We start from the raw sequence: 22,471 nt of genomic DNA on the forward strand, positions 1-22,471 counted from the left end.
CTCTTCTTTTTGATCACAAACATTAGCCTTGCTCTTTCAGTTTGGTAGTTTTCCTCAATCAAGGGCCTTATACCACCTTCCTCTGGGACTGGGTTGCCATTTTTATCGGTGTGTCAGAACTCCATCACACCCTAACCCAAGTATGGCAGGATACATGTTCTCTGCTCTTCCTGTATCAGGGCCAGTTTCCTACATTCCTGCTGGAGAGTTCCTCACCATGATATTCCTGGAACAGGCCAATAGTTCTCAAATCCTCTTCATGACTAGGGGGCTAAAATTCTCTAGGACCTTGGGCAAGTTACTTAGCCTCTGTGTGCCTCAGTTTCTTAGTTTGTATAATGGAGATAATGAAAGCAACCACCTCAAGGGGTTGCTGTGAGGATTAAATAAGTTCATATTTGTGAAGCACTTAGAGCAGTGCCTTGGTGGTAGGAAGGGCCATACGAAGGGTTAGAATTAGAAATACCAACAAAATTCTGAGATCTCAGAATTATCAAAGCTGGAATTCTGTTCTATGGTCACATCCCACTGTGACCTTGATTGCTTAAGCATAATTAATAAATTTTATTCTAAAATACCCCTATTTTGGAACACTAATTTGATCAATATAAGGGTCTTTTAAATGGATATATAAAAGGGACTGTATATTAAAAATAGGAATATGTAAATACAATATATTCTATACTTTTAAAAACTTTTCCATTTGATCGTCAAGATAAATTTATTTAAAAGTTATTGGTCAGTGTGTTTCTAAGAGTCTTGAAGATCTCATGGGCTAGAATATAGTTTCATTCATGCACACATATACCCACAAACACATAATTGTTCCTATCTCTTAGAGAACATTTTCTCTAGCTCCCCATGTACTATTTTGTATTTTCCTGTGTTTTCCAATCATTAGTTCAACAAATAATCTAATGTGAAAAACATGCTGTGCCATTAAAATACCCTCAAATCCCCAATAAACCATTATGATAGTCTTATGTTATTTCGAACAGAGAAGCAGGGGCTGCAAATAAACAGCCTTGCTTACATCACGACTATAAACAAATCAACTGGAATGGCAAATTGACACACATGAATTAAAGGGTATCTCTCCCTTCCTTCACTGTTAGCACTATACCTGTACAAGTGTGATGTCTTAGTTTTCTCTAGCTGTTACAACAAATCACCACAATCTTAGTGGCTTAAAAATGACACAAATCTATTATCTTCCAGTTCTGGAGGCCACAGGGCTGTGTTGCTTTTTGGAGGCTTCTGAGGAGAGTCTGTTTCCTTGCCTTTTCTAACCTCTAGAAGCCTCCTTCATTCCTTGCCCCATGACTTCCTTCCTCTGTCATCAAAGCCAGCAGCACAGCATCTTCAAATCTCTCTCTCTCTCTGACTCTTTCTTTCTGCCTCCTTCTTTCCTTTGTAAGGAAGGACCCTTGTGATTACATTGGCCCAAGCAGATAATCCAGGATAATGTTTCCAGTTCAAGATGCTTAACTTAATCACACTTGCAAAGTCCCTTTTGTAATGTAAGGTTACATGTTCACAGCTTCAGCGGATTAAGACATGGACATTCTTGGAGGGGTGCATTGTTGTGCCTACCACAGATATGCTCCTGAATAAGACCTTGAATACCATCCAGCCTTTTGGCTCTCCCTACCTGACTTTTGTATGAGTTTGCAGATAGGGACTGTGATAAATTCCTACCAGTTATTATGGTACCTTTCTTTCCCTCTCCTCACAAGTCTTTCCAAGTCAGATAGCTGTTAGTGTTTACTTAAATGATGAATATACTCTGGAGTGTTGTGGGAAAGTATTTAATGAGGAAGACACCCGCACTCTTTGTGTCTGTCCTTGACAGCTGCATGAAAAAAAGTAAAACTTGACCCTCAAAGTACATCGGTAAAGAATTACATGATGCCAAACTATGACATGGGTCTTAGAAGCCATTTGAGAGAATGGATATGATTTGGTCCTTATGATTTTTCCCGGGGGAAATGTGAGAGTCTGAATTAGCAAATTCAAAGGGAGCCAGAGAGAGATCTTGATGACAAGGCCAGTGGCTTCCCGGGTTCTGCATTTCCAGCCCTGAGCACAGTGTTTGGCATGGCGGAGACGATTACTAAATGATTAGTGGATAAAGGACTTACCAAAAGTATCCAAGGAACAGCTTAAGCCCTGGGAAAGATCTGGCCTTTGAAATGTGACCTGCAAAACAAAATAATGGGTTTAATATCCTCAGGAAAGAGGACACCATCACATTCAGTTTTGTTTCTAACTGCTGACTCACACAGCCATTCCTCATTGATTATTGCTCCGTTGATGTAAAAGAAAACAAACCACTGGTATCACTCTCCTCTGTCCTTATATGAAAGATGAAATAGCAGAACTGCTTCTGTGTTTATTTTGCTCACACATTACTATTGTTTAAATCACAATTTTCAAATTCACTTCTAGCTTAGTGGATTGATTTTTTATTACTCGTGCTGAGCAGTTGACAGTAATGATTTATTACATCTCTGGGATTTTGGCAGCTCCTTACCACTCATGGTTTAATTCACAGGTTTCCCTGATGGCTTTAGTGTCTGTGGTGTTTGCTCCTGTAAAGTGTTGCACCACTGGGAGATGTGTACCCCTGGCCCTGCCCTCTGGCCTCAGTTTTCTTTTCTCCTTGCTCTGTGACTGTGTTGACTGGAAGGAGAGAGCGCATTCATGAACAGGGGAAACCTGATGTTCTCTCCTGTCCTAAGAACTGCAGCTATTATAGCTTCGTGCTACGTGCTGGAGGCTGGTCCGCTTGAAAGGAGGCCAAGGGTGGAGCGGAGAGATAAGGGTAAATGCACATAACTTAGGGAGATGGGCTACTTTTTAGGCTTCATGACAATGACAACAAACATAGCAACCCTCTGTGCTAACCATGTAGCATGTATTAGTACAGGCATTGGTGAATTATACCCTGTGGGCCAAATTTGGGCTACTACCTGTTTGTGTAAATAAAGTTTTATTGGAACACAGCCACATCCATTCATTTACCTAATGTCTATGGCTGCCTTTGTGCTGCAATGGCAGAGCTGAGTAGTCGCAGAGAGACCACATGACCTATAAAGCCAAAATTATAAGCCCTTTTCAGAAAATATTTTCTGACCCTTAATCTTCATAATATGAAATAGGCTTTGGTAATATCAATGCCAGTTTACAGAGGAGGAAATAGACACACTGAGATGATACATAACATGCCCAAAATCTTACAGCTAGTATGAGGTGCAGAGACTGAGTCGGAAGCCAGCAGGTCTGCAACATACTGCCTCGGATCGTTACTCAGAGAATGCAGTAATCACCAAACCTGCCACATTACCATGTCTGTCCTATTTCTTTAAATCCTCACAGGGTTTGGCTTTATGAAATCTTTCCAGATAATTGTCCACTGTCTAATGGCTTTGTGGGACTTTTAGGTTTTTTAATTAAAAATGTGTGGGATTTTTAACTTTTTAAAACTCAGAACTGCCTATTAACTGTTTGAACCATTTGTGTGGACTAGCGGTTCTCACCCTCAGCTACACAGTGGCGTCACTTGAGGAACTCTAAAGGTATTGCCACTGGGTCCCATTGCTTCCAAGTCATGATTCCATTGGTTTGGGATACAGTCTGGGTACGATGCTTTTTCAAAAGCATCAAGAGATTCTGTTGTGCAGCCAGAATCGAGAACTACTAGAATAGACAATTGTAAGTCTCACCCTAAAAGATATGAGAAGTGTTTCCGAGTGAGTCAACAATCAATACAAAATGAAGAAGAGGCCAGGTGCGGTGGCTCACGCCTGTAATCCCAGCACTTTGGGAGGCCAAGGCAGGCAGATCACTTGAGGCCAGGAGTTCGAGACCAGCCTGGCCAACATGGAGAAATCCCATCTCTATTAAAATACAAAAATTAGCTGGACATGGTGGCACATGCCTGTAGTCCCAGCTACTCGGGAGGTTGAGGCAGGAGAATCACTTGAGCCTGGGAGGCAGAGGCAGAGGTTGCAGTGAGCTAACACTGCACCTCTGCACTTCAGCCTGGGCGCAACAGGGTAAGACTCCATCTGAAAAAAAAAAAAAAAAAAAAAAAAAAAAGGAAAAGCAAAAGAAGAAAAAGGAAGAAAAAAGGGACAAACAAGTCTTTAGAAACAGGGGCCCATTGTAAACATGTTACAAGTTGGTGAGCCCGATGCAAGAAATATTCCACAGTACGAAGAATAAAAAGAAATAAACTGAATAAAATATATAGTAAGAAAAGATGTTAAGGCTGCAGTGAGCCATGTTTGCACCACTGCACTCCAGCTTAGGTGACAAAGAGAGACTCTGTCTCAAAAAAAAAAAAAAAAAAAAAACCACCAAGAAAATAGCAATTATGCAAATTAAAAACACATGCACATAATACAAGACACATTTTGTGATGATAAAGAAAATTGTGTTACTTCCTAGACTTAATCTTCTTATTTGGGCATAATTATACTGATTTTTTTTTGCTTAGGGTGAGAGGACACACTCAATTGGAAAGGAAGAGTGGAAAAATTGAACATCCTCCTTTAAAAGGCTACATATGGCTTATGCATTCATTTAAAAACTGCAGTCTATTTCTTCTGCAAAACGTATACTTTGAATTTCTCTCTGTTTTAACCTTTACTGAAGGGCAAATTAAATCAGGGCTGATTTAGATTCAAAGAGTTTGTTAACTGACGCCTGCCTCAAGGAATGACATCATAATTACCAGCAAATATTGAGTAAGCCCTCACAGGGGACTCTGTGGCACTGTGCTAGTTCTTCATCTCTCAGAAAGTGCACCTTCACTGCAGTGCCTGGAAAAACATCATCACAGCTGAAATTCCAAATAAATATCTCACTCCTCAGATTCTTTCCACTGTTTCTATTTGCACTGATGATGGAGCCAGTGTTGTTAAAACAGCGTGAGACTGAACATTTACCCATGAGCCGAGTTCCACAAGCTGTCTGTACTGGCTGGTACATCATTCCAGTAAGAAGAGTGAAATTATTAAACATCACAGAGAGGTTTACAAGATTTTTCTGAACTATCAAAGGTCACATGTGTTTTCTTGGAGACTTCAAGAGAGAAGTGGGGTATGTACATAAAATATCTGAGACATTGAGCAGGTTTATGTCTGTGCAAAAGTGGCTCCCTGTTTTCCTTTCTTAGGCATGACTGTCAAAGGAGCACAAGCATTTCTCTGTGCTCTGGCTCAGGGAAAGAAAATGTATGTTTAAGACTTGGAACATGGGAGATTTATGGGATGTTAATGTGTCAAGTCTTAGTAACCTCTCAAGAAGGCCACTTGTGAAGTCAGACTGTCATCAGTCACAGAAACCAATGCATCTGTCTTCTGAGAAATTCCTCAGAAATGTCTTCCAGAAAGATTATGAAAGATGAAAAATCTCAATACAGTAAAAAGGTATTCTATAAATGTGAATTTCTGCTGCTTCTGGCAAGTTCTGAGTATTCCCTCAACTGAGAAATGACAAAATGATACATGCATAGAATCCTTTGAAGAAAATACCAAAACTGATTAAAGGCAGCTATACAAGGATCAATTATTGCATATTTATGAAACTTACCCCTCAAAATATGGCTATACAAAGTGCATTTAAAACACACTCACACAACAGCATGATACAGACTTGCCCTGAGCTAAAATTAGATAATGCTTCCTAAAGTCAACCCAGAAAAGCAACCTGACTATAGTATAATATGAAAGTGCTTTAATGATGACATCACGGGCAAGTCCATACAATGTGAATGGAAGAGGATATAACAAAATGTTCAGTCTAATGGTAAATGGGCATCTGGGACACTGGCATGTTTTGCATGTCAGGCATAATCAATATTTAAGGTTGGGACATGTTTTCTTCTTATACGGACATAGTAAATGAAATAGATATCTCAGCTCATATGGGCTGCTTTCACTGAATCCGACGACCTGTGACCAACAGTTTTTTAAGTAACAGAACAAAAACCCAGAGAAAGTAGAGAGCAAATTTGCTGCTGCTGACCATCTGTTGCTTGATTAGATTCCTTTAACATCAGCAGAAAGTTGTGATTTTGACAGTCACTGACATTTCCCATTAAGCCTAATGTGCATAATAGGCCTGAACAATATATATCTGCATGGCATATCAGAAAAATAGGCACATAGAACAATGGGACAGAATAGACAACCCAGAAATAAACCCAAATACCTACAGCCAACTGATCTTCCACAAAGCAAACGAAAACATAAAGTGGGTAAAGGACACTCTAGTCAACAAATGGTGCTGGGATAATTGGCAAGACACATGTAGAAGAATGAAACTGGATCCTCATCTCTCACCTTATACAAAAATCAACTCAAGATGGATCAAAGACTTAAATCTAAGACCTGAAACCATTAAGATTCTAGAAGATAACACTGGAAAACCCCTTCTAGACACTGACTTAGGCAAAGACTTCATGACCAAGAACCCAAAAGCAAACACAACAAAAACAAAGATAAACAGATGGGACTTAATTAAACTAAAAAGCTTCTGCACAGCAAAAGAAACAATCAGCAGGGTGGGTGCAGTGGCTCACACCTGTAATCCCAGCACTTTGGGAGGCAAAGGCAGGCAGATCACCTCAAGTCAGGAGTTTGAGACCAGCCTGGCCAACATGGCAAAAAACCCTCTCTACTAAAAATACAAAAATTAGCCAGGCACGATGGTGAGCACCTGTAATCCCAGCTACTCAGGAAGCTGAGGCAGAAGAATTGCTTGAACCAGGGAGGTAGAGGTTGCAGTGAGCCAAGATTGCACCATTGCAATCCAGCCTGGGTGACAGAGCAATACTGTGTCTCAAACAAACAAAAAATCAACAGAGTAAACAACCCATAGAGTGGGAGAAAATCTTCTCAATCTATATATCCAACAAAGGACTAGTATCTAGACTCTACAAGGAACTTAAACAAAGCAGCAAGAAAAAAACAATCCCATCAAAAGGTGGGCTAAGAACATGAATAAACAATTCTCAAAACAAGATATACAAATAGCCAACAAACATATGAAAACAAAAAAGTTCAACATCACTAATGATCAGGGAAATGCAAATCAAAACCACAATATGATACCACCTTATTCCTACAAGAATGACCATGATCAAAAAATCAAAAAGTGATAGATGTTGGCAGGGATATGGTGAAAAAGGAACACTTTTACACCGGTGGTGGGAATGTAAACTAGTACAATCACTGTGGAAAACAGTGTGGACATTCCTTAAAGAACTAAAAGTAGAACTACCATTTGATCCAGCAATCCCACTAATGGGTATCTACCCAGAGGAAAATAAGTCATTATACAAAAGAGATACTTGTACATGCATGTTTATAACAGCAAAATTTGCAATTGCAAAAATATAGAATCAGCCCAAATGCCTATCAATCAATGAGTGGATAAAGAAATTGTGTTATATATATACCATGGGATACTACTCAGCCATAAGAAGGAAGGAAATAATGGCATTTGCAGCAACGTGAATGGAATTGGAGACTATCATTCTAAGTGAAGTCACTCAGGAATGCAAAACCAAATGTCATATGTTCTCACTCAAGCAGGAGCTAAGCTATGAGGATGCAAAGTCATAGAATGATACAATGAACTTTGAGGACTTGGGGGAAAGTGTGGGAGGAGAGTGAGGCATAAAAGACTACACATTGGGTATAGCATGTACTGCTCAGGTGATGGGTACACCAGAATCTCAGAAATCACCACTACAGACCTTATTCATGTGACCAAACACTACCTGTCCCCTCTGCCAAAAAAAAAAAAAATATATATATATAGAAAGAAAGAAAGAAAGAAAGAAAAAGAAAGAAAAGCATTTATAAAGGGAGAATCATGATTAAGAACTAAAATTAAAACAAAACTTTGAACAGCCCTCACACTGTGTGTCCTATTTTTCCTCCAATCTATATAGCAGTCCGTATTAGTCACCACTTGAGCTCCAGTGTTTAAGGTCCAGTTACTTCTCTCTGACTCACTTAGAGAAGGAAGTGTGAGTTCATGCAGCATATCATTACATGACAGAAAAAGGTAGTAATGTATGAACTAAAAGGACTATGATGGCCATATTTAATTTCCTTTGTCCATTCATTCTACAAAATGTTTAGTACCTACTGTGTGTTACATCGAGGGCTCATTGCTGAATACACAGTGTTAACAAATTACTGTTCTCACAGGGAGTACAGTCCAGTGGGGAGACAGCTGTTAAAGCATGGTCCCCCAAATAGACTAAGAATTACAAATTGTGATGACCTTAATATAGGAAAAGAGCACGATGTGATGAGTGGGATCAAAAAGAGGTCATAAGTCAGATTACAAGGTCTGGGAAGGCCTCTTTCGGGAACATTTAAACTGAAACCTGAAGGAAAATTGAAAAATTTGCCAGGGAAAGAGTGCCTGTCAAAGCTGTGCTGAGGCTTGCTCAACTCTACCACAGCTACCCTTTCGTGAATGGCTAAACTCTTTCTCTTGGTGAGATCTACCACTGCAAGGTCAAGTTGTGACAACTGAGTCTCCTAGCATATACATTTTTTTTTTTTTTTTTTGAGACGGAGTCTCGCTCTGTGGCCCAGGCTGGAGTGCAGTGGCCAGATCTCAGCTCACTGCAAGCTCCGCCTCCCGGGTTTACGCCATTCTCCTGCCTCAGCCTCCCGCATATACATATTTTTTACTACTTGATGCCTCTATTTATTGAATCACACTGTGCTGCTTGCTGCTGGGAGAATACCATGATGTCTTAAAATAAAAGTGCTGAATTAGAGCAGGGGCTTCCAAATCTATTAGAGAGCAAGATGATACTGGAATATGTACGTACATTTATTTATTTATTTATTTTAAATATTCGAAAGAGATTTTAATTCCAAACCAGTAACATTATTAACATTTACTAATAAATTAATCTTTATTAATATTTATGAATCGACATAGTATGTGTCGACAATTTGTAAATAAATCTACATCATCTGCGGATATGTCAATATTTTTAATGATAGGTGTGCACAATCAAGTTTGGACATCACTCGTTTAAAGTAAGCAAAGGATAACCAGGGATCACCGCACAGAGTAAGCAGAGCCCAAACTCTCCAGTCCCCACTCTCACATTTTCATTAGGGCATCTCTTTCATAGCCTAGCTTAGATTCCTCTGTCGTAACCAGAGAAACTACCTTCTCTGATAACACTGATTCATCCTCAGATTTTTCATATCCCTGACAGCTTATAGCACTCCCTGTCTGATTCAAATATTCTGCTATGTTAGTAATATTGCCTTCTATTGCTTTCTGGTGTTTTCATCTGCAGTGGTCCTGTCTTTCAAAGAAGATGTAAGTTGTTCTGGTGCTAGATTGAAATCTAGCTCACTTTTATCTGTCCGTAGTGCTGAGAAAATAAAAGGTACTCAGTGAGCACTTCAGGACTACATCTTGTAGGACCGTGCCATTCAAAGTGTGACCAAAAGTCCAGCAGCATCAGCATCACTTGTAAGCTTGTTAAAGCGCATCAAAATTTGTACTGTTCTCTCTTTCTTCCACAATTCTTCCGTTTCTCCTGAAGGCCCATCATATTAAACCAGTGCCTCTTAAACTTTAATGTGCGTGAATTATCTGGGGGGAATCCTGTTAAAATGAAGATTCTGATTCAGTAGGTCTGGATGAGACCCAAGATTCTGTATTTTAATAAGTTCCCAGGTTATTCTGGTGATTCTGGATGGTGCTTACACCTTTAGATTTTAGAAACTATGCTGCCTGATATGGTAGCCCTAGCCACATGGAGGGACTGAGCACATGACACATGGGATTTCAAAGACTGAGTGTGGAAGAAAGAATATAAAAGAGCAAATTAATAAGTTTAAATATTGATTATATGTTGCATGGATAATACTTTGAATAGATTGGGTTAAATAAAATATAGTATCACATTTAATTTTATCCTTTTTACATTTTTAATTGAAGTTACTAGAAAATCTAAAATTACATATGCAGCTCACATCATATTTTTATTGGACAATGTGGCTCTAGACACTCCTCTGGTACTTTTAAATACAGAATATATGAAGGTAGTGTGATCTATTGAGAATTTATTGAGAATTCTTTGAGCATAAATCTCAAATTCATGTTGCTAAAGTTGCACCAGTTTAGGGATAGCTGAAAAAAATTGTAATTATACATCACAAAAATATCCTTAGAAAGATTTTCTTTCTCATGGAAGTATATATACTATAAATACAACTTCTATTACTCAAAATATTGAGATTTTTGTCAACATTTCAGGTTTCTGTGTGTATGTGTGATTCATAATGTAGGCCTCCTCCTACATGGATGAATATGCATATAAGCATTAGATTAGTCATCTGTAATTAACTTCTTGACAAATATGGATAATGGGTGAGAATGCTATTATATCCAAAGTGTAATGTAATTGTTCCATAGTTCTTGGCATTATATTCCCTTTTTTTAGTCTTTTTTCTGTTTGTATTTCAGTTTTAGAAGTTTCTATTTACATATCATCAAACTCACTGATTTTTTTCTTGGTTGTGTCCAGTCTACTTGCGAGCCCAACAAAAGCATTATTTATTTATACTAAGTGTTTTTGATTTCTAGCATTTTTTAATTTTTTCTTAGAATGTACATCTCTGTTTATAGTACCCAAGTGTTCTTGAATGTTGTCTACTTTTTCCACTGGAGTCCTTTCATGTTAATCATAGTGATTAGACCCTTGATTTTCTTTATGGGTAGGTGTGGGAACAGCAGTGGCTCCAGGGTTGCTACAGAGGGGGTAGTCTGATCAGAAGAGGATGGGTAGAGATTTATTTTTAAATTGTATTAGCATTGCAAGCCCATTGGTTTTTACTTGTATTGCAGCTGTATAAAATAGTGGGTAAAATGAGACATGAAATATGAATAGGAGGCAGTTAGGCAGGGAAGGGGGAAGAATATTTGCTAAGTACATGTTTTATCTATTACCATATAACAAACCTTACCTCCCCAGTACTCCATGGTATAAAACAACACTCTTCTATTTACAGTTATGGATTCAATGTGTCAGGAATTGGGGCAGGGTATTACAGGGAAGATGTTTTGTTTTTCTAAAATGTCTGAGTATTCATCAGGGAAGATTCAACTGGCTTAAGAACTGGTGGCTGGAATCATCTGGTAGATTCTTGCCTTACATATCTGTGATGATGCAATGGCTGAGCTCAGCAAGACTGTTGAACAGAGATCTTACGAAGGGCTTCCTCGTGTGGCTGGTACTTCCCACAGAAAAGTGACTGGGGTTCCAAGAGAGAACATCCAAGACAGAGCGTCCCAAGAAAGAGTATTCAGAGAGTGATCGTTTCACGAATTTAAGGAAGAAACTTCAAGGCTTCCTCTGATCTACCCTTGGAAGTCACATAGCATTACTTCATCTTACTTCTATTATTGCAAGAAAGTCACTAAAGACAGCCCATATTCAAGGTGGGAATTAGATTCCATCCCTCAACGGGGTAGTGGCAAGGTCATATATCAGAAGAATGTGTAGGATGGAAGATGTTGTAGCCATCTTTGGAAAATTCAGCCCATCACATCATACTAACAGAGTGTGGTGGGTTTGGGTAACAGAAAGTTAATTGTGACTGGAGCATAATGTCACCCTGAAAGACTTTACTTTACTTTTACTTTTCCAGGGGCTATATTCTAGGGAATGACATTCCTTTGATTCTATAATAGGCAACCTGGTATATTAGAGAGTCTATGGGCTATGGAATTTTAAAAAAACCCTGGGTTAACTTAGTTTATTTTCTGTATTCATTGCACAACTTTTTATTGTTCCCTCAAATATTGTTTTTATCATACTTTTATGCAGAGGGTAATAACCAGCTTATGGGTTGCAGTCAATCCCTAGCTTGACTGGAGCCCATTATCCTTTAGTAAAAACACTTAGTGGAGAGAGCTACATTTGTGTCTATAGTTACAAAAAAGGTAAAATTGTTTTGAAAATCTTTGGTAACAATGGAGTAAAAAGCCCAAAGTTGATGATAGTGATCTACGCAAGCCTGGGCCTCTTTAGGTATTCGCCTTACTTGGTGTGTTCCTCTTACTTTTCTCTTGGTGTGTGTTTCTTCACATCTTTTTATGTCAATTATATGTAAATGGTTGTGTTTCTGAGTCTTTACATAGGTTTCTATGTATTTCTATGAGTCATTTTGTGGGTGTGTCCCTCATATGCTCTGTGGCAGATTGAATTTTCTAAGATGACCAAAAACTATCTCCCATCCTACACACTTAGCTATAATGCAATGTTTGCTTTTCTTCCATGGAGAGATGAGGTTTATGGTCCCTTTTTTTCAAATCTTAATGGACTTGTTAATGTGGTAAAAGTGATATTATATGACTTTTTAAGCTATGTTATTAAAGGTGATATGCCCATCTGGCCTTCTTGGGGCATTTGCTCTTGGAAACCAGTCACAATGCTGTAAAGAATCCCAGCTCACATGGAGAGGTCATATGTTAAGTGTTCCAGCTGATAGTCAGGATCAACAACCAGACATGTGAGTGAACAAGCCTTCAGATGATTCCAGCCCCCAGCTACTGAGTCGTCATCATACTTTGGGCTTTCCCAAGCAACAGTGAACAGAGGAGAGATGAGTCGTCCTTGCTGAGCCCTTCCCAAACTGCAAATTCATGAGTAAAATAAATGATTATGGTTGATTTGTACCACTACATTTTGGCACGATTTGTTGTGCAGAAAGAGATAACGTACATTTTCTGATTCTCTCTGTATGCCTTTCCCTATCTCGATCCCTGTGTTTTATTTTGTAACTCTTTTCCATCTATGTCTGAGATCATTTTTTACTTCCTTTTCCTGCCCTTCTTTAGTTCTGAAATTTCTCTTATAATTTCTTGTCTTTTATTTCTTATCCTGCTTTAATATAGAAGAGAGATAGAATTTTATATTTGGATAGTATTTTGTGCTCCCTTTTGTTAATTTTTAAAGCACAGGAGTGGAATGTGTAATCTTCATTTCATTCTAAAACACAATAAAAATAAAGTTACGTTTCTAATGAAAGCTTTTATTTTTTTGCCTTCTGACTTTCCATGGCCCTCACAAGAATATTCTGCATCCTACCTTTGGTGCTTCAGAATGGATGAATCTGTAGATAATGTTTTCCTGGTGAATATAGTTTTCATTTTTAATAACTTTATTTTTCAGCCCTTGAAAAATGGTATTAATATACTATTTTATGGTGGTGGTGTATTTCCTAAAAATACATTGAACTCTTCCTTTCTAATTCTGATAGACTAAAAAACCTGCCCTTTGGAAAGTGAAGGAGATAAATATTTTCTTTCAACGGTTCTTGAGGTAAGTAAGGTCTCCTAGCCCTAGGATAAAACTTCAGAGGGCTTGTAATGAGGCAGCCTCTGATCTGAAATCTGGAGGGCTGAGTTGAGAATATTTTGAGTCTTTCCCATGGGTGATGTTTTGGAATTTCTTATTTTCATGTCTTTATATTATCATCAGTTTTGCAAAAACTATTCAAATGCAAAACTCAAATATGTCACCATATTCATTTGACTCCTTTATATGAACAATCAATTATTTTCTACCTGATTCTTTACTATTAATTCTATACCACACAACCATGTACCTTTTTATAATAATCCATCCTCCAGAGTAGAAGCCAGTATCATTGCTGAATGATCTCCATGACCTGGACACATCCCAGTCATTCATCACATTTGTGAATCATACTTCCTAAGTATCTCTCAAATACAATCCTTCCTACTTTTGTTGGAGGTATCATGGTGTAGTAATGAAAATAACAAGGCTTTTGGGACCAGTTAGCCTTGGGTTTAGTCTTGGGTCTAACACTGTGACCTGGGGTGAGCTTGACCTGGGGTGAAATTGATTCTCAATTTCTGTATCTATAAATTGGGGATCTATAAATAGCATCTACCTCATAGTGCTTTGTGATGAATGAGTTAAGAGTGTCAAAGTATTTAGAACATAATGAATCCTTGATAAATGTTGGTTTCCCTCTTCAGATCCTCAGTCTCTCTCCAAGGCTATTTCATTAAACTCTTATCAGGATTGCTGCTTTGTTAATTTCTTTTGTTCGTAATTAAGCGCTGACTTCTCATTATGGCTTTCAAGATCCTTTACATTTGGACAACTGTTTTGGTTCTCTATTGTGGTATAATAAGCAAATCCAAAACTTAGTGGCTTTAAATAACAACCTTTTAATTATTTCTCACAATTCTATGGGTTGGATGATTCTGCTGGTTTCTCTTGGGATCTCTCAAGTCATACGGCAAATGGGGCTGGAATAAACAATATGACTGAGCTCATATATTTGGCATCTTGGCTTGGACGGCTATGCTCAGCAGAGACCCTAGGACTTTAGGGTCTCTCCTTACTCAACCTCTCTATGTGGTACCTTTAGCAGGTTAACAAAACTTCTTACGTAGTATTTTAGGGCTGCCAAAAGTGTAAAATACAAGAATCTAGGTCTTCTTAAAGCTGCTGCACAAGTCACTTCCATGGCATTTTACTGGCTACAGAGGAATAATTAAGCTAGCCTAGATTCGCTGTGGGAGAGGACTACACAAAAGATGGGTTATAGGGAGGCAGGACTGACTGAAGGCCATCTTGGGAGACCAGTTACCAAGTGACAAATTCCTTTTATACTTTCATCTTCCACATTTCTTTTCAGTGTATTCTTCACTCCAAGTATACAAAACCAAGGATTGTGTGTGTGTGTGTGTGTGTGTGTGTGTGTGTGTTACGAGGTGGGGTGGGAGGGATAAGTTGTAGGGGTACCGCGCTTTGCACATCCCATCGTCTGAAATGCTAATTCTCTTCTTACATAGATATAACTCTTCTCCTCATACTTTTTGACGGTGTATTAGTCCATTTTCATGCTGCTGATAAAGACATACCTGAGACTGGGCAATTTATAAAACAAAGAGGTTTAATGGACTTACAGTTCCATGTGGCTGGGAAAGCCTCATAATCATGGCAGAAGGAGGATCAAGTCACGTCTTACATGGATGGCAGCAGGCAAAAAGAGAGCTTGTGCAGGAAAACTCCCTCTTATAGAACCATCAGATCTTGTGAGACTTATTCACTATCACAAGAACAGCACAGGAAAGACCTGCCCCCATGATTCAATTACCTCTCACCGGGTCCCTTCCACAACATGTAGAATTCAAGATGAGATTTGAGTGGGAACACAGCCAAGCCATATCAGACAGCTACAATGTTTACCTCATTCATGAGGCCTTCCTTAACTACCACAAAGACTCATTCATTCTACTTGTCCAGATATATTTTATATTAGCATACAGCACTTATCAGTCTCTACATTGTTTGAGTCTTTCTCTTAAACTTTATCTGAGCATCTCAAAGGCATGACTGACTTTTTCGTTGTCCTATATTCAGTGTCTTAGTCTGGGTTCTCCTCATAGCAAACACAGAGACAAGACTTTGAATGCAAGTCTGTTATTTAGAAGGTGGTTCCAAGAAGCTCTATGAGGAAGTGGGAACTGAGACAAGGAAGGGAAGGAAGAAAATGCAAAATGTGTTAATAAGCATGTTACTGCTGTGGGCAATTGGGGTTCACTTCTCCTGGGGACTTCTGGGAAACTATACTTCTGGGAAACCAGAACTTTTCTCAGACTTGTTCTACTCAAAGGTGAGGAAGCTGCAATGTTTACCTACCAACTCCCATCCTTCATTGATTGAAGGGATTGAGGGCTGCTCCCTGGAGCATTAGTTCCTGGCATTTGGGACTGCCCTGTACTCCAGCTTAGCCTGAAAAAAAACCCTAAGGTGGAAAGTCAAGTGGTTTCCGAAGAAAACCAATATTGTGTAAGGAAGGATGTGACAAGAACAAAGGAGGGGGCGGATGGGGACACTTAAAGCATCTGTAACAACCAGTGTCCACAACTCTGTTTTTTTTTGAGATGGAGTCTTACTCTGTCATCCAGGCTGGAGTGCAGTGGCACGATCTCGGCTAACTGCAACCTCTGCCTCTGACGCTCAAACGATCCTCCCACCTCAGCCTTCCAAGTAGCTGGGATCACAGATGCATGCCACCACACCCAACTTATATGTATATATATCCACACACATACATTTGTATTTTTGGTGGAGATGGAGTTTCACCGTGTTACCTAGGCTGGTCTTGAACTCCTGAGCTCAAGTGATCTATACATCTCTGCCACCCAAAATGCCTGGATTACAGACGTAAGCCACCACGCCCTGACAATATTTAATCAATAAATGTTGGTTTAATGGCATCAATGAATGAGTGAAGCTTGTAGATTTTTTGGTTTGTTTTTGTATTTGTGGATAAGGCACAAATAATACAAAATTGAAATGCCTTTTTTTTGAAATTAAAAAAAATTCATTAGAATGTATATCTTTACAAATCAGAATTTGTGATATCTACTAATATATTTAATATTCTTTCATTATTGTCCTCTTCTGAATACTTTCATCATTCCTGGTAAAAATATCCCATACAACATTACCAGAATGTTATGCAGTATCTGATTGCAATGCTTTGCTTTTGAACATACCGTGTATAAAATGGCGTCAGGCCTCTGAGCTGAAGCTCAGCCACTGTAACCCCTGTGACCTGCACGTATGTGTCCAGATGGCCTGCAGGAGCCAAGAAGTCTAGGGCAGCCAAAAACCACAAAGAAATAAAATAGCCAGTTCCTGCCTTAACTAATTAACCAGCATTCCACCATTCCACCATTGTGACTTGTCCCTGCCATACCATAGCTGATCAATCGACTTTGTGACGTTCTTCTGGACAGTGAGTCTTATGATCTCCCCACTATGTACCTTGTGACCTCCTCCTCTGCCAACAATAGATAACCACCTTTTACTGTAATTTTCCATTACCTACTCAACTCCTATAAAGCACCCCCTCCCCATCTCCCTTCGCTGACTCTCTTTTCAGACTCAGCCCACTTGCACCGAAGTGAAATAAACAGCCTTGATGCTCACACAAAGCACGTTGGCGGTCTCTTCACAAGGACGTGCTTGAAAAATGGGATCCATCTAACCTACAGGAAGAGGTTTGAGGAATTTGGGCAAGTTGCATTGGATGGGGAACTGTATGAAGATTTTGGCACAGGTTGCATTAATATGTTTCGTGATGCATCATTGTTTATGTCAGTTATAACTTATTCTTTCATTTATAAATTTAGTTCTGTCATTGAGAGACTTCTGCAAATATTCTATTATGTTTAATTTTACTTTATTTAGAATAATTTGCTTCCAATCAATTGTCCAGAACCTGCAAAACTACTTTGAAATTTAAAACAAAAAAAATTCAAAAGTTAATTCAGATACAGTGGAACCCTCAGCAAACAGTGATGCTGAGAAATGAGCATATTTATTAATGTTCAGACAAGTACATCTCTCTGGACTTTTTAACATAGTTGTGATGTGACTTGACATGAATTAATTTGTGCAGTAATGAGGCATCTTTAAAAGAAGTGAGGCTCTCAAACCTGGGTGAATATTAGAATTACCTAGATGCTTGTCATAAATATAGATTTCTGGAACCCATCCTTCTGAAATATATATTTAATATGCAAACCAGATCAGTCTGAAGATCTTCCAGATTTGAGAAATGCTATCTAAAAGGCATGTCTGAATGACATTTAATCTGCCTAGATTATTAACTCCTTCTGCTACAAGTAGGCCATGTTTTATATTGATTTGGTTTTCCCTGTAGCATCAGTACAATGTTGAGTACATAGTGAACCATCAGTAAATACTTGTTGACAACTGTTTTGAGGCCCACCTATTTGCACTTGACTTGATTAGTGGGGAAATGGTGTTTCAGAAAAGGGGAGATATTGGATAAATACATAAAGTTTCTATTGTTGTCCTGCTGGATTTGCAATTTGGCATCTCAGTGGGATGTTGAATCAGTTCCTTTGCTATTCAACAGAATTATTTAAATCATTTAGTCAAGGGTAATGAAAGGAAGCTACCTTATATTAAATATGTTCCATTGACAGATACTTTCTGTAGGTTATCTCATTTAATTCTCACAACAATCCTATGAGGAGGTACTTATCCTCATTCTGTAAATAAGGATACAGTTCAGGGAAGGATAAGTAACTTGCTCAAAGTTATATAGCAAGAAAGTGATACAGCTTGGATTACAGTCCAAGTTTATCCAATCCCAACATTCATGGTTTTTTCAATTCGCAGAAAAGACTCCTTTCAAGGTACCTTCCAAGCAAAAGTCATGTACCAAACATGCTCAATTAGTGGTATGGGAAAGAAGGGAAGCAAAGTTAGGTTCTTTGTTAGCCACATTTGATTCTGAGCTACAAGGAGAATTACATACTGAATTTAGGGAAAAAACCAACAAATCGGTTTTAAAAAAATGATGAGGATAACTGTTTTTGCGAGGAGCAGTGAGAGTTTTGGGTGGCTACAATAAATAGAATTCTATGTTCAAGAGGGATTTAGAAAGGTCTTAAGAGGGAGTACTGCAAGAGTTGACACAAGAAGAGGTCAAGATATATATGGGGATTTCATTTCTATTGCAGGTCGAGGTAAGAATATTTTCAGGTAGTATCAAAGGGAACATGAAAAGTAGTCTCAGTGATAACAGAAATGTGAGAATTGCCAGGCATGGTCCATTCCAACACTGCTGGCTTAGGAGCCTCTAGGGATAAAAGGAATTAGGACCGGTTACGCTTAAATTCCCTCCTGCAAATTGTCCTGAAACAGAGAAGGCTGTCAAAGTCAAGCAGGTCATCTGATAAGAGACCAATGTACGTGCCAAGGGGTGTGCTTGAGTCATACATTATCACAGCCGGAGTCACATCCTTAGTTGCTGTTCATAGTGAGAAATCTCAGTGTAAAGTTAGCAAAGAACCAAATGAATTCTTGCTTAAAAGGGTGGGCAGAATGTCTAGAAGCCTTAAAGAATGTCAAAGGCATATTCCACTTCATATTCCTCTTACTATTTATAATGACTATCACTTGCATTTTATAGCAACATTGGTCCCTTTTTTCCTCTCTCACCTCCTTCCCGCCCCGTGATTTTTTTTTCTTTTTCTCTTATATAAGAGAAAAAGCATGTCTAATGACAAATTTTCCTCTAAAGTCTCAAAAGAGTATGCGATCTGTTTTATAAATGAATTAAATTACTTTCATCACAATAATATGATTTCTAAGGGGAACTTTCAGGTACCTAAAAGTGATATTTTGAGTTATTTTTGGATCAGACTTCTGGAAATGATAAAAATTGGCCTTTAATGATTACCTCAGCTGATCTACGCTACTCTTCAGGAGAAACTGAAGATTCCAGCTTGATACCGTGATGACTAGTTCATTGGCATCTTACTTGAATAAACGTAGGTGAAATTTGGAAAGGATACACTCTAGTAATAAAACTGTCAGAAGATCAGCTTTTGATGGTCTAAAGCTTCCACAGCTGGTGAAATATTTGCAAGGGTATTGGAATGATATGACAATTAATTTTCTTAAGGAAAGAATTTAAGTCACATCTTTCCTTAGTGCAGACACAGATTGCCACTTCAGGAGGGGATATATTAGGACCTATTGGGTACATGATGTTTTCTGCTTATTCCTAGCTTATATAAACACATCTTGTAAATTATTTTACAAGATGAATGACACAAGCTGGGCTTGTGTCAAGCAGCAGAAGTCAAAACATATGACAGATCAATATATCATTATCTTGCCTGACTTTATTAGAGGTCAAAGGTTACAGATCACTAGCAATGAAAGGGACCTAGAGATGACTGCATTATGAGGAAGCCTGGTAGTGGTTAAGACTCCCAGCTTTGGAACCAGACTACTTTAGTTCCTATGCTGGTTCTACCACTTACTACCTGTGTGACCTCATTCAAATTACTTAACCACCTTGTGCCTAAGTTTTCTTCTCTGTAAAATGGTAAGAGGAATAACGGTCCTCATCTCATTGAGTGTCATGAAGGTTATATGAGTTAATATCTGTAAAGCACTCAGAATGGTGCCTTATGTGTAATAAGGCCATATATGTCTTTTCTATTATCATTAACTCAAGACCTCAGTTTACATTGAAGAATCTGAGACTTATGAATGACTGTACGTAAGGCCACAGAGTGTGGGCCAGAAGTCAGCTATGCTCATTCCAAAGTCAGGGCTTTTTACTCTGTCATGATGCTTTGCTATGGAAATAAAAAATTTCAGTAAATCCCAAGGAATTGGAATTTCATTGAATGCAGTATTTTTTAGGGTAAAAAGCAAAAATAATCAGTGATACTTATGACTAGTATCAAGAAGTATATATTAATTCTTTGGCCTTAGGCATTGTTGCACATATATTGGTGCCCCTATATTTCACTGCTCACTGGATCAGTGCTTGCTATCAGCATCCTTCTATGGGCACTTGTGACTTTCTGCTCATGGTTTTTTTTTTTTTTTTTTTTTTTTGGAGGGGGAGCTTTGTGTGCGCAAGGCAGAAATATTCAGGAGTTGATGCTGCCTTTGGGACAGTCCCCCCAACCAATGATGGAAGGGATTTGAAGAATAAACACCCTGTCTTCTTGTCCCTCATATGGTACAACAGTGAGGATTATTCTCTGCACTCTTTCCGAAGTCCCCAGCAGGATCAAGCTTCAAGAGCTCATGGCAGACACTTGCTTCCTGATAACATGCCTCGAATAGGCAGCTGCTGCTTTTAGTTTCACTGCCCTTCTCCTCTCCTGCTGTTTCCTGGGATCACCTCTCAAGTAAACTACATGCACTCAGATCCTCATCTCAGGGTCTGCTTGACTTCAGTGAATGGTGATTCGAACTAAGCAAAAGATCTAGGTACTCTCTGATTTGGGGATAGACACACCCAAATTATTCTTTAGTATTCTGGAAGATGCAAAAAATAAGCTAGCTGTGAGCCTCCTTAGAAAAAACGGACATGTTTTTAGGGTACCTTTTTTCCATACATAACAATCTGGGCCTACATAGAAATATAAAGTTCTCTGAAACTTTTAAACCCTGAAGGAAACTGGAAATGTTTGAACAAATAAAAATACTTACATAGCTTATATAATTTTTAACACCCTTCACAGATCTAAAGTCACTTTGTTAATTTAGGAACATAAAAATGCATTATGTATAACTCGGTTGGCTCCTAAAAGTATCATGTCTGATGTCTTGAGAGATGTGAAGGCCTGAAAAATTTGAGGGGCAAAAAGAATGTTTTGTAAAGGAATCTTGAAATGCCATGATTAAATAAAATTCCAAGATTATTCTATAAGCTGGTCAGTTATAATCGGTTGGTCTAAGTGAGAGCATTCCTCCTGCCCTGGAATTGCTATAAGTAGGAGTTTAATTTTCAGGGAAATTTGGGGGCTTTATCTGTGGGGTTGAGTCACCAGAGTTCTGGGGTTTGGCAAATGACCTGCAATTTTGATTTGGGGTGCTTGGGGACTGAGTTGTCCAATAGTGATGCATTATCAAACCCAAAGAGTGAGCCCTTGACATTCCCTATGCACCTCAGCACACTTTCAGGCACCCCTAGCATTCATAAATATGAATACAATGTTGAATAAAGTAAAGACAAGCATGTTGAGATGCAGATGCTTAGTCTGTTAGACCCAGACACGAGCTAAAGGACTTGGGGCCTCACACCACAGATGGAAGTATATAACTATATTCCTTTGCAAAACCTAGGATGAAAGCAACTAACAATGATACTCCCCTGGCCACATGCATTCGTTTACACGTGATCTTTTTAGCTCAGTGGTCAAAGTTTTTGTGGAATGGCTGACGGTAGCTTTCTGTCAGATGTAAACAAAGAAACATGTGATTCTGATTGTTACTTGAAATCACCTTTTGAATCAGCCTGAAAAAGAAGATAGGCAGACCTGAAAAATTTGCCTTAAATTTAGGAGAGAAGTAGAGCCACAGGCATGATCAAACTGTATCTGAAACTGACACTATCCATAGTCTTCTCAGTTACACAAGCCACCAAATTCTCCTTAGTGTTTTAGCCTGCTTAGGTGAGAATTTAGTTCTCCTACCAGAAGGCACCCTTATGGATCCATTTAGATATTATAGGAATGTGAATACTAGAATTTATTCTTTAAAATTATTTAATACAAAATTTGCTTTAACTATAATCTAGCTCAATAAGCTGTGCTCTCAGGTTCCATTTTATGGATTTGTCTAGAGTTGATGTTAAGTATGGCTGAGAATTCTGGGCACCATTAGGAATTTAGCAGAGGATAAAATCCAGGGGTCTTCCTTTTTACAACAAATAAGTGTTACTGTGCATTTTTAATGTATGCAGCATGATGTTACGAGATAAATATAGATAGTCAAATGATTACTATAGTAAAGCAAATTAACGTACCCATCATCTCACAGTTACCCATTTCTTTTTTTTTTTTTTTTTTT

The 22,471-nt window shown here is 38.5% G+C and overlaps 1 long non-coding RNA gene across 1 annotated transcript in view; it reads right to left on the minus strand.

Moving 5' to 3' along the window:
* Positions 1-2,137: 2,137 nt before the first annotated feature.
* LOC105506832 overlaps positions 2,138-22,471 on the minus strand; it is a 922,775-nt gene continuing 902,441 nt past the window's right edge. Inside the window, exon 6 of the long non-coding RNA XR_001000995.1 lies at positions 2,138-2,199. This is a non-coding gene — a long non-coding RNA (uncharacterized LOC105506832). The remainder of the gene's footprint in view (positions 2,200-22,471) is intronic.

The sequence above is a fragment of the Colobus angolensis genome, unplaced genomic scaffold (assembly GCF_000951035.1).
Source record: "Colobus angolensis palliatus isolate OR3802 unplaced genomic scaffold, Cang.pa_1.0 Scaffold140, whole genome shotgun sequence".
NCBI lineage: Eukaryota > Metazoa > Chordata > Mammalia > Primates > Cercopithecidae > Colobus > Colobus angolensis.